The sequence below is a fragment of the Acinonyx jubatus genome, chromosome X (genome assembly GCF_027475565.1).
Source record: "Acinonyx jubatus isolate Ajub_Pintada_27869175 chromosome X, VMU_Ajub_asm_v1.0, whole genome shotgun sequence".
In the NCBI taxonomy this organism is placed as follows: Eukaryota; Metazoa; Chordata; class Mammalia; order Carnivora; family Felidae; genus Acinonyx; species Acinonyx jubatus.
This window is the reverse complement of record NC_069389.1, coordinates 28,484,985-28,500,536: the sequence shown is the minus strand read 5'-3', so window position 1 is coordinate 28,500,536 and position 15,552 is coordinate 28,484,985. Positions and strand designations below refer to the sequence as shown.

The following is a 15,552-nucleotide window of genomic DNA, read 5'->3' as shown; positions in this document are numbered from 1 at the left end:
GTGTGTGGGGGGGGGCAACACTACTTTACTTCTTGTTTCAAAGCTCATCTTAAATATTCCCATCCCAATCATACTTAGACTAAGCCATTGCTCCAACAGACCCTTGTTCCCTTCATTGGAGAATGGTATTACAAATCAAGTTCTGGGTACTGGGACCCAATGTTATATCTATGTTGCTATTCTATAGCCCACATCAAATTCTATTTACTTTTTTTCTCCCATTAGACTGAAGGCGTACAATTTTCATATTCTCTTATACAAGAATAAATCCTTGAAAGTATGTAACCTTGCATTATTCTTTCATTATTTGATGGATTTATACTGTTTTTCTGTGCAACTAGATTATAAAATCATTCTGTTGAAATATTTCAAATATGCCTTCCTGGGCCCTGCATCAGTCAGTTATGTTTTATGATTCTGGGGCTGAACTCTGTTTTTACCTTTCTCAAATTCTTTTAAATCAAAATTTATCTTTTCTGTACTTAACTTTTCTAATCACAGATCTAAGGAGTTGAAATTGAAACTTTGGCAAGGGACTAGTCCTTTGAACTTAGCCTGGCACATGATACACTGGGGACGTGTCAATGGTGTAGAGAATACAGAATAGGACTCCAATTTCTGAAAGTGACCCATGTGTTCAGTGATATTCATCACTTACGAAGTTGATCATGAAGAGAAGAGGATGTATTCACAAAACCGAAAACAGTTCAGTCAAGGCCGCCAGATACAGTGCCTGAAATAACAGGAAAAGTCTTTGTGTGGGTTTCTCATCTTTACTCCCAGTGATGATCTTTGTACATTGTCATTTCTTCTGTTGCCTCCCATTATATTCTAGAACTCTATAATATATAGTATTCCTTCTTGGACTTTGGTCATATTTCTACTAATACTATTCACTGACTAGCTCTCTGAGGGCAGATTTGGTATCTCCAATTTACTGGTATATCTTCCTTGAGGTGGCAAAAATTACTTTTAACATCTGTATAATTGGCATGTTCTGGAACTTTTAAACAAAGTAACTCCCAAAGAAACCCTGACCCTTATTAAGTTAGTTACTTCCCCACACAGAAATCAATGAGTGTATCCAAGGTGTTGAGTACACTGGTCAGAATGGCTTATTTGGATATCCGTGTAGTTGAATGTGCCTGAGCCATCCTGTATTATACAGCACTGGCAAGTGATTCAAATCAAAATCAAAGGTAAATTTTTGGTTAGGTTTGGTGGCTCAGTTTAGTTGGTGCGTCCATGTTGTTTTCTAAGACATATATTTAAATAAAAAGTATTTTTCTCTTAGCACAGAGTATTTACAACATCTGCAGTATTTGTTACCTATGGCTTTGGAACAAACCATGGTAAAACTTCAAGGAACCCTTTTATTATTTGCCTGCAGGGTTTAGCACTTCTAAATCGGGATCATTTGTGCATCTCTGCTCCTTTAAGTGGACTGTGTACGTCTGAAGGTTATTTGGCTATCATTTTAACTAGGCTGGCCTTGAAGATTTGGATGACCTAGTTCTGCTCTACATGCCTCTAATCTTCCAACAAGTGGGCATGGACATGTTTTTGAGTCAATGGTACAGACAGAAGAGAGAGTGAGCCCCATGTGCAAGTTTGTTTTAAGCCTCTCCTTATAGCATGTTTGGTTAATATGGTTCGTTAAAGCAAGTCTCCTAAATGAGTGCAATGTTAACTGACAGGGCATGTTCTCCTGCCCAAGACTGCAGGGAAATTCAAAGTTACATAACCAACTGTGTAGGTACAAGGAAGGGGAAATGATCTTGGCTATTGGTGGAATCTAGTATAACCAGATGATAGAGAAATGCACTAAACAACCAGATCTGTCACATGCCTTCAGGGAGCTGATTGCTGAATAGGAACATAACAATATAAATACTGTAGAAGAGAATATGATGTATCATTAAAGTTACAACATAAAATTGGAGGAAGAAGAGAAGTCGTGCCTAATTGGAAACAAGGCTCTGGAGAAAATGATATTTGAGTTTATTTGTAGTTACAGTATCAGAAGTTGGATGAAATAAAAATGATACCCATCTTTAGAATACTAATATATTCAAACACAACAACTTCATTCTTTGGCTTGACATATTTTGCTTATACATCTTGAAAAAGTGAATTCAATAAACCTGTCTAACTCTTAACGGAACTTCCCTACTGAATTTTCTTAGAAAATAATGTTTAGGGGCATCTGGGTGGCTCATTCAGTTAAGCAGCTGGCTCTTGGTTTTGGCTGAGGTCATGTTCTACCATTTGTGGGACTGAGCCTGCATTGCGATTCATTCTCGCTCCCTCTCGCCCCCCCCCCCACTTGATGTACACGTGCTCTCACTCTGTCTCTTTGTCTCAAGATAAATAAACTTACATAAAATAACCTTTAGATCTATTTCATAGTTATTACCTATTAGTAATATTAGCAAGAAATTAAAAGAGTACAGTCGGTGGGTCATTACTTAGAATTTTGACACAGAGATTTCTTAATGGGGAAAAAAGCATGTGTACATGTTTGACCTGTGTCTCTTTGCCCTTCTGTGATCCAGAAACCTCTGTTTTACACTTTCATGGAACTATAAAGCTTTTCCTGCCCATTTTGTGGGCATTTATTGGGACTCCTTTTGATTCTCAGCATTGTATTTGAAATCAAATATCAAAGAAATGGGAAATATGTTCACATTCTTTTAAGTGTAAGTGCTTTAGTTGAAGGAGTTACGATAAAACCCCCCATTAAAATGTCCACAAAACAAAGTAATATGTCACTCTGAGCTGTCCCTGTGAATGTCTCTTTCTTATGTGTGATTTTTCTATCCTATTTCTAAGTATTTGAAGACTGAGGTGTGACCTTAATAGAGACAAATTCTTCATTGCCCCCCAATAAAGTTTCTTAGATTTGGTGAGATTATTTCTAGGAGGAAACGTTGGTCTTTAATCGGAAGATGGAATTGTATGTGTGTGTTCTGCATGGAATACATACTTAAGAGAGACCTTAAGATGAATGAGTGATGTAACATAGTCCAGTAGGTATAAGCTTTCCTTAAATCGAGTTATCTATGGATGGAATCCCTAGAGGAAGTGGTGTTAGCATGTATTTCATAGAGTACCACTGTAGAGGCATTATAAATGAAATGTTTCTCAAAAATGGCCAGATATCAGAATAGGAAGCATAATGTGTATCTTGATTGCTTATGAAACTTCAAATTTTTAATGTTCCTTGATATATTGAAAAATGGCAAAACCGTTCTGGAATCATTACAGGTTGTATACCTCAAAAATAATGGAAAAGAATATAACATGAAAAGTGAACCTTCTGCCTAATTGTAAAATTGCAGGTCACTTTGAGAAAAAAAGCTGTAATAGGCATACATAGATGGTTAAATATTTTTTCCTGTAATTTCTTTATTAGAATTTGAGGACTATTAAACTGTATTTCAAATAGAACCTGATTGTCTTATATACAGATGACTTCTTTAATACACATTTTGCCCTAAATATCTTATTTAGGTGTTCAAAAGAGCTACAAGAATTTGTATAACATGTTAGTGATTACTACCTTTTAAAAGCAAGAGTAGATACATCACTATAATTTCTTTCTACCTTGTCTCTCACACATGACTTAAGGAAAAGTGAAGGTAGGCGTGAGCTGAGTGAAATGTTAAGATATTAAGTATCTTCTGTCCTTTATTTTCATTATAGGAAATCAGTGTTCATTACCTCAGAAATATTTCTGCTGTATTTTCCATTCCTTTGATTTCTTGCTAGAAGTAACAGAATTTCACGAAAATCCCAAGGCGTACAAAATGCCCTCCCTACTTTAGTGGGAGGGAAAAATGCCAGTAAATATATGAGAGAGATGTTGAGGAAAAAATTTCTAAAAAAAAAAAAAAAAAAAACCTCCTAATATTTTTTTTTGCTTTTTTTCCCCTAAAGCTACTTCGTTATTTTTCAAAGCACAAAAAGAAGTGCTTATGATTGCGTTTGCAAAATTACTATGGTATGCATTTTATACATAAAATCATTACAAATGGAGTTGTTAGAGAAACGTTGTAGATAGACTTGGAGTCTGCTGATTTTTAAGCAATCTAAAATTCTATTTTATTTTTTTGCCAATTTAAGAAAGACTAAAACTGGAAGTCAAGAACCCATGAATATTTTTGCAAAACAAAGTTATTATGTTTCCTGGACTTAGTGCCCTTAACAATGAAGAATGCCCCTTTTCAGAAAAAAAAACGCATTATAGAGTGGCACGTTGACTCAACTTCTCTCATGAATTTTATACAAGGGAATAAATAGTTTTCCTTTTTAGTTGATACCATAAGTAATTAGAAGGACTTTGTTCTCATGTTTTTTTTTTTCTGATCCTCTTTGACAGACTGTTGGAAACTAAGCATGGGGACACACTACTTCAACTGTTGACAGTGTCCCTCTCTTGCTCCTGAAATCAGTATGCCTTCTAATATAAAAATATAGTGTTTTATATTATAGTAGATTCGTGTTATTGTATAATAGAGCAAAAACAGTTTTTGTTTTAAAAACGAAATACTTCTCCTGGGGAAGATCCTTTTGGTCAGGACTGTTAGTTTCCACAACAGAAACCATAGTAGCTAGTTCAAATTGATGAGAAATTAATGAAAACATATTAGATATTTCCTACGTTGTTTTTGGGTGGAATTGTTGAAGGTGAGAGAAACAAGATAGAGAGGCTTTGAGGATGTGTAGTATGGAATAATCAGATTATGATGCTTTTTTTGTTTCACTGGAAAACTTTCTACCTTCAGAATAAAAACTAGGTTCCCCCCCCCCCCCCCCACACACACACATACACTTGATAATGCATACATGTTGCCTCCTACTTAGACATCTGCCATGTCTCCTTCTGAAAGTAGTGTCCTCACCAGGAAGTGGCATCCATTCCCTCACCATACTCTGTTAAGAATGAGGCTCTTGGTACAGTGCATCTCAATGGGGTTGTTATACCATATGGCCATTCATGCTCTAGCTTCGGAGGAACGTGAGAAGTATTTTGCTTCAACCTTGAGGGGATGGGATTCATGTGTGAAGTTCCTCAACTCAGGAGGCTTAAGTGATCATGGACAGCTACTATTCTGACAAATCTCCACAAAAGGACACGTTTAAAAAGCGAAGATAGTAGCTGGGTTTGCAATGCATGTATTTTCAAAACACACGGTTCGTCACAGAAAATACTGTTAAGAGACACAAAGATGTCTGGGAAGAGTATATCGTGGCATGCAGAGTATTTGATATGTAACAAGGTAAAGCAGAGCTGAAATGACTCAAACACTCTAAGCACTCAGTGATTTAAACTATGATCTACAGAAATGTAGTATTATGGTCACCTAGGAGCTTGTTAGAAATGTAGATTTCTAACCTGAGTCCGAGGTACAGATCACAACCTGAATTTAAAAGAAGTAACGAGGTGACTGATTGAAATTTGGGGCAGCACTGCTCTGTTGGATACTGTTGTTTAGTAGCAGAACATTTTCACCAAATCCTACACGTAAATCAAATGCTTAATCCAGAGAGGTTCCACTTCTATAATTTACATGGAGGCAGGATTACCAGCACCATACTAATCAAGGCCCCTGCTTGTTCCTTGGAATGGCCCAAAGCATCTCTAAGAACTCCTAGAGATTGACAGTGTAGAAGAACATTGACCCTAGTCTTAGAACTTTTGGACAGTTTTACCTCAGGTTCACAAAATCATGTTGATAAACCTCTGAGACCCAAATTGGTCTAGAAGTTGTGTACATCACCTACATTTCATCTCTGAATTAAAGATAGGATTTTATCAAAATTCTGTGGGAGAGTCAGTGGCACCAAGGACATTCCTTAAAGTGGCAAACAGTATGTCTGGATGTCTTCCACTGTACTGTAGGGAAGGGTGGGTAGAGCAAAGGAAAACAGTCTACTGTCCATGAAAAATATCAAAGGTTTAGAAAACTAGTATGTCTTAAGTCTTCAGAAATAAAACTTGTAATAAGATTAGTCTTTTCAAATGATATTTAAACCTGGGTTCCTTGAATAAATTTAAAAATACTGTATAGAAGTCCTATGTTGAAAACATGATCATGCAAAATATAAGGGGAGAGTAAAAGAAACTTCAATAAAATTGGGTAAGACTGAAAGGAAGCTAACAATATAATAGCGAAATTAAGAACTATGTTGAGTGTTTATAACAAGTAACACTAGAGAAAATAGGATCTGTAGAGGATAGAATTGAGGAATGAATCCCTTTGTAATGCAGACAAAAAGGGAATATAAACCTGAAAGTAATGTGGTTGTGGGGGTGGAGAAAAGAGTGTTTTGCCATACAGTCGTGCTGGCCAGACACAACCAATGGAAAGGAAAACTAAATTGAGCTGGGGCGGGGCGGCGGGAAACCAACAAACAAAAGCAAAAAAACCAAACACTGTTCCGTAATGTTTTGAGGACTTGTCCTAGTATGTAAAAAATTTTTCTGCAAACGTCTAATGAACAAAAGCATAAACCAATAATAGATGTGTATTTTAAGACAAAAATCGTTAAGTGTTACACTTTGGCATAACAGTAACACCAGAAAACATTGAAGCAGTGTGTAAAGTTTCATTGGTAAACCACCATAAAATTGATAGTTTTGTTACCTGTTTGTGTAAAGGTTATAAATGTTTTCAGATACTTGAGTCACTAACTATAGAATCAGTCCAGAAAAATCACAGTGAATTGTAGTTGATTACAAGGCAATTTAAAATCACAGTGTCCTTCCTTTATTTGTAATATAAAAATAACACAATCGGGTTTATAATAAGCTCATGAATCAGTAAAATATTATGCAGTAGTGACAGTGAGAAATTTGTGTAGCTACCTAGTAAAATATTACACCTTTTCTATTAGACCTTTTTCATACCAAAATAAATTTCAAGGTGATTAATAAAAGAAACGAGATGAATTTTATTTAGTAAAACTGAGAGGAAAGTATATATAAGAACTGTAGCAGATAAAAAGCAATTTATTCCAGGAAAATGATTTTAAAAGTCAAAAAGTGACAATATTTTGTTAAACTATTGAGGGCACAAAGTACTATACATATTTACACAAATGTGTAATCAGTGAGAAATCAGTGTATAATAAAGCAATCAGCCATTTTCTCTTATAAAATACTGTGAATAGGTGCCACCTTTACAGGAAAACTTGAATAATTGATGTCAAATATCCAGTAATTCAAATCACAAAAACAAGGTAGACACCAAGATGTTCATCATTGCTTCATTAACACAAGTGAAAATTAGGAACAGTTCAAATAGGGTAATGTTTTTAGAACTACAGTTTTAAAATGTCTCAATGTTTCTTAAGCTCTGTATTATATATAAAAAAAAAGTTAGAGTTAAACTAATTACATTTGAGTAGTCATTTCTGAATTCCTAAACAGGGAGTTTTTTTTTTTTTTTGACAGTTAATTATTGTGAAATGCTTTAGAGTTTATAAATTACTTTTTCAAGTATATCATTTTAGTATTAAATTTTCCTTTTAAAGCCAAGAAACTTAAGGAATTAAATTATTTATAAACAATGGAATTAATTTATTAAGCACCTTTTTTTTGTTGGGGGGGACTTGTTCAATTTTATACTTTGCTTTCTCCACTTTGCTTAATACTGGAGAGAGTCATCTCTGTAGGCTCTGTCAGTAAGTGTCTCTGTGCTCTAGTTTCTGGATGTGTTGACTCCATGGAAATCACTGACAAGGGAGGAGACGAATGGAGGAGAAAGAGGTATTGACTGCTCTGGCTCCCTCCTTTCTGTTACAGTGTAACAGTGGCTGAATTTTCTATCCATAGTCATAAGTACAATTATACACTCCCTCTTCCACAGCGGAGCTGTCCCTGAGTCCAATGTTAACATTTCTTCCGTTATCCCTTCAGGTCTGGGTGGGTGATAAGGACTTGGTAGTCTTCTTAGACCCAGTGTGTTTGACAGTCTGTATTGCTTAATTTAACCCTTCCTACCTCACTTCACTTAGCCCACTGCATGCTGTGCCATCTGTATACGGTCAGGGTCATGATGGATATGGATACCCAGCTAGTTAATGGCTCTTTCAATTATATTCTAGAAGAATATGTAACATCCGGGTTAAAGACCAACGTTTATCTGCTTTCTACTGTATTAAGCTGTACATAAGGGGGAATTTTTGCTTTAAACACTAAAGACAGGATGTCCTATGAGACAAATACTGTTTGGCTATTCAAAATATAACCATAGAGAGAAAGGATTTATTATATGCACTTACTAGCACAGAAGTTTTTCTTACCAAGTAGACAACTCAAATTACGTGTGAGGTCGCTAGTTCTTTTATAATGAAATGTTATATCAATTGGGTGCAGTGTAAAGTCTTTGTGAAGGTGGACAACATGAGAAGCAGGGAAATCACTGACATAGAAACTGGGAACAATAACAATAAAAATGAACCCATTTGTAGGGAAGTACCCAGAACAAAACAAAAACCTTTACTGACATGATTTCTTAAAAAAAAAAAAAAAAATGGACACTGCATCTGACAGGCAAATCATTGAGCAAATCCAGTGGAAATTAATCTGTGATAATCTTTATTTTTAGGTTTTGAGTTTTGTACATGTTGATATTGTGATATGTGTCCACAGTGGAGAGACTGGAGGATACATTGTATGAAATAATTTGGCTTTTGACAAAGCTGGTAAGTTGGCAAAACCATTGGGTTGCTAAATAAAAATTATAGCATTGTAATCACACATATTTTGTAAGTCAGAATTCAGAGTATAATATTTTCTTTACTAAGAACCAACATTGAAGTAACTGATACAGGTGTAAGGGCAAAGTTAGGAGAGGGCTGGACAGAGGAGTAACACAAATAACTGTGAGATTTAGATCGCATCCTAGCCCTGGAGAGTTGTTGAATTGCATGAGACCAGTCACCCTCTTTGACAGTTACCCAAGTTGCTTCTGAAATCTAAATATGCCCTGTAAAACATGGGTTTAAGTTGTAAACACCACAATCTCTGGTACATAGTAAGTGTTCAATTAACTTTTTCCCCCATTTAGTAAAGATAGATCAGTAAGCAAATAAAAGCAGAAATAGAAGGTATAATGCAGGCCTATTAAATGCATACGTAAAGTTTATCACAAGAAAAACAAAGGAATATGTAGTCAGATGCGTCTTAATTATTAAAAATGTTAGAACATTCTAGTCCCAAAGGGCACAGGAAACAAACATTTCTTCTAAACCTTATAGCTGAGGCTTCAAGTAGGAGACAAGTGAGACCTTAATGGTATCCATCTGGCAAACCCAATAAGGTATTTCCTAAGGAAATATTTTTTTCAAAACCAATGGGAGGACCTAACCCCTAAACATAGCTTGTTAAGTCCAATTGTATAAAAGAGTGAAAGTCAAACAAATTAAGTTTATTTTGAGAGAGGGCAAAAACAGGGTAGAGGTGGATAGAGAGAATCCCAAGCAGGCTCCACACCGTCAGCCCAGAGCCTGATGTAGATCTTGATCTCAGAAACCATGGGATCACCACCTGAGCCAAAATCAAAAGTCGGACGCTTAACTGACTGAGCTACCCAGGCACCCCTAGAAGAGTGAAATTGTATAAAAACATGGTCCCCTAATGGAGGGTAAAGTTACTTTCCCGTCTTTTCTTGGCTAATAGGTATTTGTACAAGGAGCTGTGGCTTCCAGCTGTCTTCACAAAAACTAAGGTCTTCTGCAGGGACTTCGGGCTACTACCAGGGTTGGAAGGGGCAGTAGAGCCAGCAGGGTTAAGTGTTTTGTCCCCAGAATGAGAGTTTGATTTTTAAATTCTATAAACATTTCCAATAGAGGAATGAATGTACAATACTTAAAAAATACAGCTATCAACTGGGCCGAGCAACTAGTTTGAGGTTGTGTTCCTTGTCAAGTTCAAGTCCAGGATACTGGTGATAGGCTGATAAGAAAATTAGCATTACCTTGTGAAAATGATAATGCTAAGAATCTGACTTCGATGGATGAACTCATTAGTACCCAGATGAACTATGGGAGTTCCTATGTGCAAAGACAACACTTTGATCAAAAACATCATAAGAGAAAATATGCCTGGAGAGGAATTATCTGGCAAGAAAATGAAGAGCAGATACAATTAGGTATTGTGAAAAAAAAATTATTGCTGTAAGAGATTGAGACCCAGAATACAAATAATTTTGATCTGACATGCTAACAGGAAGGTGGGAAGGATTTGGAAACAGCAGGTTGTGAAAGATAGTGAGTTTTTATTTAGTGTTTCCTAAACATGTCATGATTCCCCAGTGGTGCAAGCTCTCGGCATGCAGGACCTGAGTGCCAGCAAATATGTACTAGCTGTGCTTGTGGCAGACTTTTTATCCTTGAAATTTCATTCCACATGCTTGCATTGTGAGTACCTCAGAGAGGGCTTCTGGTAGGAACTTAAAATATGCCTGCCTTTAGCTTTCTTCTTGATCATTAAGACTTGGATTGTATTTTTCTTAACATTTACTAAAATTACTAAATGGATTAAAAATTTTTTGTCAGGTCACCTGGGTGGCTCAGTCAGTTAAGCATCTGATTCTTGGTTTTGGCTCAGGTTGTGATTTCAGGGTTCATGAAATAGAGCCCCACATATCAGCCTCTCCACGGACAGCGAGGACCCTGCTTGTGATTGTCTCTGTCCCTCTCTGCTCTCCCTGGCTTGCACGCAGACAGGTGCGCTCTCTGTCTCTGTCTGTCTGTCCTTCTCTCCAAAATAACTAAATAAATAAAGTTTTGTGTACTTGTTACTTATTTACTACCTACCTCCTCTCCGTGGCGAAAGATGCTACATCACTTGTTTTCTCTTAGATCTTTGACACCACCTGGATAACCAGAGCTTACCACTGTTTCCTGAATGAAAGGAAAAATGATGAAAGGAATGAGTAAACATGGTGTATTTACCAACACTATTTCAAGTGCTACCTTGGGGTTACTTACTTTGACCAATCTCTTTTTTTTTGTGTGTGTGAACCTTGAATGGAACCTAGTCATTGAGAGTTCTCTCAGAAGTTCTCTCACCTCGAGAAAACCCTCATCATCTTTATTGTCATTTATGTCATTTGACATCTTGGCATGATTCAAAATGTCATGTATGATTTCTGCATCATGAATGCAATGGACTGTTTACCTCCATATTCTGCTTTTTATATACTGGCATGAAACGTGTTAACGATTATGAAGGGATGGCTCTTGAGGATAATTTATAGTAGTCGTTTGGTAAGAAGTTACTTTGTAACCTGGGAGTTGTTACTAAGACAGAGGAAATTAACATTGTAAGAACAAAACATGAAATACTACTGTTTTCAAAGCTGTTCTGTATTTACTTTTGAACGAAATTCTAAATATTAGTAAAATATGCATCTTTAAGGTTTTAATAAGATAGAAAATTCTGTAACATGTATCTATAATCACCTAAAGTTTTCATTATTACAGGATTTGAGACCTTGTAGTCAAAGGTGGACGCAGATGGAAGATTTGAGGAACTAATTCCCAATTATAATTCTGATTTCTTAGGATGGACATTATATACTAGTAATATAAATAGCAGTATCTTAACTGTTAATTAGATAAGACTGCAGGTTTATAGTGGTTGTAGAAATGGACAGTAATAATCACTGATAAAACCCATCCACGTTTTAGGCAGTACACTTAAAGTAGACAGAAAATATGTAATATTAAATAACACTTCTTTAACATTTCCTATTAACATGGTCATTTCTAAGCATTTGATACACTTAACATACATAATCCTTAAAGAGTTCTTTCAGGATACTCTTGGTATTTTAGTACAGGATGAAACTTGAAGTATATAACAAAGAAAAGCTATGACCAGAGTGACATCCATTAAGTGACAGATGTGGAATTCACACTGAGACATTCTGTCAACAGTGTATATACTCTTTAACCCTGGGATAGACAAGTTACTGGAGCTTATTTGAGCATTTTAATGTTGACAACTTTACTTTCATTCACCACAGGTTTTAAAAGCTAGGACAAAGTTAAAACTTGACAGAAATCACTTGTAATTATTCACTTCTATTCACCTAATAGAGTTGATAGTAGAGTGCTTCCTTACATTGAATCAATGTTGTCAGTGTTATTCAAGCACGTTGTAGGAAGTGAGTGTATCCAGATACACTAAAACATTCTTTGAAGACCCTAAAACATCATTATTTGAAAACCCTAAAGCATCATTATCCCTGCCTGCTGACTTGCCATTGGCTATAGCTGGCTGTCAAAACCATGCATCTATGGTTTTTGGTATAGTTTCAGTACTAGGTAATTTAAAATAGCAATAATTGAAGGAAACCATATGATCATCTCAAAAGATACAGTAATAAAATTTAAGAAAAATAATTGACGATAAACATTTAGAGTAAACTGGGATGACAAGAGGAGTATTTTGCTGAATGATTATGGCAAAACTGAGAGCTTTCTTACTGAGATGTGAAATACAGGGAGGAAGAGTAGTTTCACTACCTCTGTGTCATGACACTGGAAGTACTAACCTGTGCAATCAGGCTGAAAAAAAAAACAGAATTGGAAAGGGAATAACATAACTGTCTTTATTGGTGTGTTCCATATAATCTTCTGAAAACAACTTGAGTTTAAAAAGCTTAGCAAGGTTTCTGGACTTAAAAAAAAATCAATATAGTAAAATTAGGTGGTGACTTGAACAAAAATTGCAGGTGAGCCACTACCATAATTCCTCTTCTCCATGAAAGTAATGAGAACATGGAAAACATTGTCAGTGTCAAATTTTGTCCAAACTCTGCAAATGAAGTACAGGCTTTCAGCAATACAGGTAGTGTTTATTAAAAAATAATAATGGAATCTTGGTAAGAACAGTGAATCTCCACTCCTTTTTCTGATGTAACTCTTAAAACCAGCAACCTGGGGGCAGGAATAAGTGTGGAGCTCCTTAAGAGCCACCTTCCCAGAGAATTGTTACTTTTTCCCCCGTCCGGTTTGCCCATGGAAGACCTTGCTCTTAATGCTTTCTTTATTTGATCTCATTGAAAATTAACAGTGTTAATAGCCTTTTCAAAAAAGTTTTATTTATTTGGAGAGAGTGTGAGCAAGGGAGGGGCAGAGAGAAAGGGAGAGAGAGAGAATCCCAAACAAGCTCCACAGTGTCAGCCCAGAGCCCGACGTGGGGCTCCATCTCACCAACCACAAGATCCATGACCTGAGCTGAAATCAAGAGTCCGACATTTAGCTGACTGCCCACCCAGGTGCCCCATCTTAACAGCCTTCTTTGAGGTCCAGATATTGGAAACAATAAAATGCACTTTTTTGACATTGCACTTGCCTATAGTAGAGGATAAAAGTTAAAACAATAGGCTAATTCCAAAGCTTGAAAATAAAATCCAGGAAACAAGATGTACGTGTGATGCTTTGAAAATCTCCAGTATCTTTCTCAGGGTCCAAATGGCCATGCACGTGCATAGAACTTTGTATATGCTGAGAACTGTACACAGCACAGGAGAACCCGGAAAATATTGGAATCTCTAACCTAACACTGAATTTAAGGTTTTGCCAACGCAGGAAGTAAAGATAAGAGTTAAACAGTAGTATCTTGATAAGTTTCGGTATCACCAACATACACACAAAGCCTCTTAGGAAAGACTGGAAGATATGTTGATTCCAGGAATTTAAGGAAATGCCTGTCCAATTATTAGCTGGCCAGTAAGAAGCTGAGGACAGACTTCAGTGGCCACAAGTAACAAAGAATATTAGCTGTCTTGAATTAATTCAGAAAGTCATTAAAAACAAAATAACAAATAGACATAAAAACCAACTTTGGGGAAAGAATACAATCTAATTTCTGGAGTTGCCACATTATATTAAATATCCAGTTTAAAAAGAAAACTAGGACTTGCTTCCATAGCATATGTACTAAAACTGGAACGATACAAAGAAGATTAGCATGGCCCCTGAGCAAGGATGATCAGCGAATTAAGTGTTCAAAAAAAAACCAATACTAGATGAGGGCAAAAAAAAAAAAAAAAAGAGTCCATGCTCCAGGAATTAAAAATAAAAGCCAACAATTACCTCTAAAGCCCAGGTGTTGGGATTAATAGAAAAAAATGTACATCAGCTATTTCACCTGTGTTCAAAGGACTGGGGGAGGGGAACTTCCTCTTTAAAAGAAAACTATGGGAACATGTCTCACCAAAAGAGAAGATTAAAAAAGAGCTAGAAATCACATGAAAAAGAATAAACTTGAGAGTTTCTGGAGTCAAAAAATAATATGAAAATCTTAAATACTGGATTCTGCATGTAAGGAGTCTGGAAGACACGATTTTGTCCTAACACCTAAGGAAAAAAAAAAAAAAAGAACAGGTTGAAAAATAATTGTTCTGTGATCCATAAAAGAGGTAAGGACACAGGGAAAACCACGGTTCCCACTATTGGAGCAAAATAGGCAAAAACAAGGAGTCAAAGCTCACCAGAGTAGAGATGTAGGAGGGGAAACTATCACAGGAACTAGTACAGGGGTAGGAATTCTTGACCTGTAGTTGGTGAAATTTGGAGGCTCACTGTGTCTCCTTCCCTCCCCCAAATTTTGTGGGATTTATCTCCAGGAGCTCTACCAGTTTCCCACAGTAAACATCACTCATACTTCTCTTCCTACTTTTTTCAGGGAAATGGAAAAATAACCCTGTTGATTTATGCCAGAGACACGTTGTTCTTTTTGATAATGCCTGCCCTCAGAAGAAGCTAACCAGAGCCTAAGTGACCTGAGGGAAGAGAAATACCCAGTCCAGTCAGTTCTAGGCTTGCATATGGCAGAAGGTGAATACTCCAGCCCCCTAGAGCCATCCTGCCGTACATAAGGAAGGCTGCATACTATATAATTTAACCTATATGACATTCAGGAAATGGCAAAACTATGGAGACAGTACTAACTTCAGTGGTTGCCAGGGATTGGGGTGGGGATAGTGAATGAAGATGCAGAACAGAGAGGAGTTTTTGGGCAGTGAATAGACTCTGTATGATACTATAATAATGGATGCATATCATTATGTTTTTGTCAAAACCCATAGAATGTACAAGAGCAACAGTGAATATTAAGGTAAACTATGGGCTCTGGGTGATAACGATGTGGCAGTGTACGTTCATTACTTGTAACGACTGTACCACTCTGGTGGGGCACTTGGTAATGGGAGAGTCTTCACATGTTTAGGGGCAAGGAAGTACATTACAAATATCTGTACATTCCACTCAATTTTCCTGTGAACCTAAAACTGATTTTAAAAACGGCTTAAAAATACTGTAGACGATGAACAGGTTATTTGTTAGAAGAAATTATTAGCCAACTTGAAGCTAGAACAATTGATATAATCCAGTGTGAACAACAGAAAGAAAAAAATGAAGAAAATTGAAATGAGCCTCAGAAACCTGTGAGACATCATGTGGGCACCTGGGTGGCTCAGTGGGTTGAGCCTCTGACTCTTGATTTTGCCTCAGGTCTTGATCTCATGG

The 15,552-nt window shown here is 36.5% G+C and overlaps 1 non-coding gene across 1 annotated transcript; it reads left to right on the top strand.

Annotated features, from left to right (window-relative positions):
* The first annotated feature begins 13,942 nt into the window (after nt 1-13,942).
* Nucleotides 13,943-14,046, top strand: LOC113597769 (U6 spliceosomal RNA). Its single transcript, XR_003418547.1, has one exon. It is a non-coding gene; the product is annotated as a U6 spliceosomal RNA (small nuclear RNA).
* Nucleotides 14,047-15,552: the final 1,506 nt, after the last annotated feature.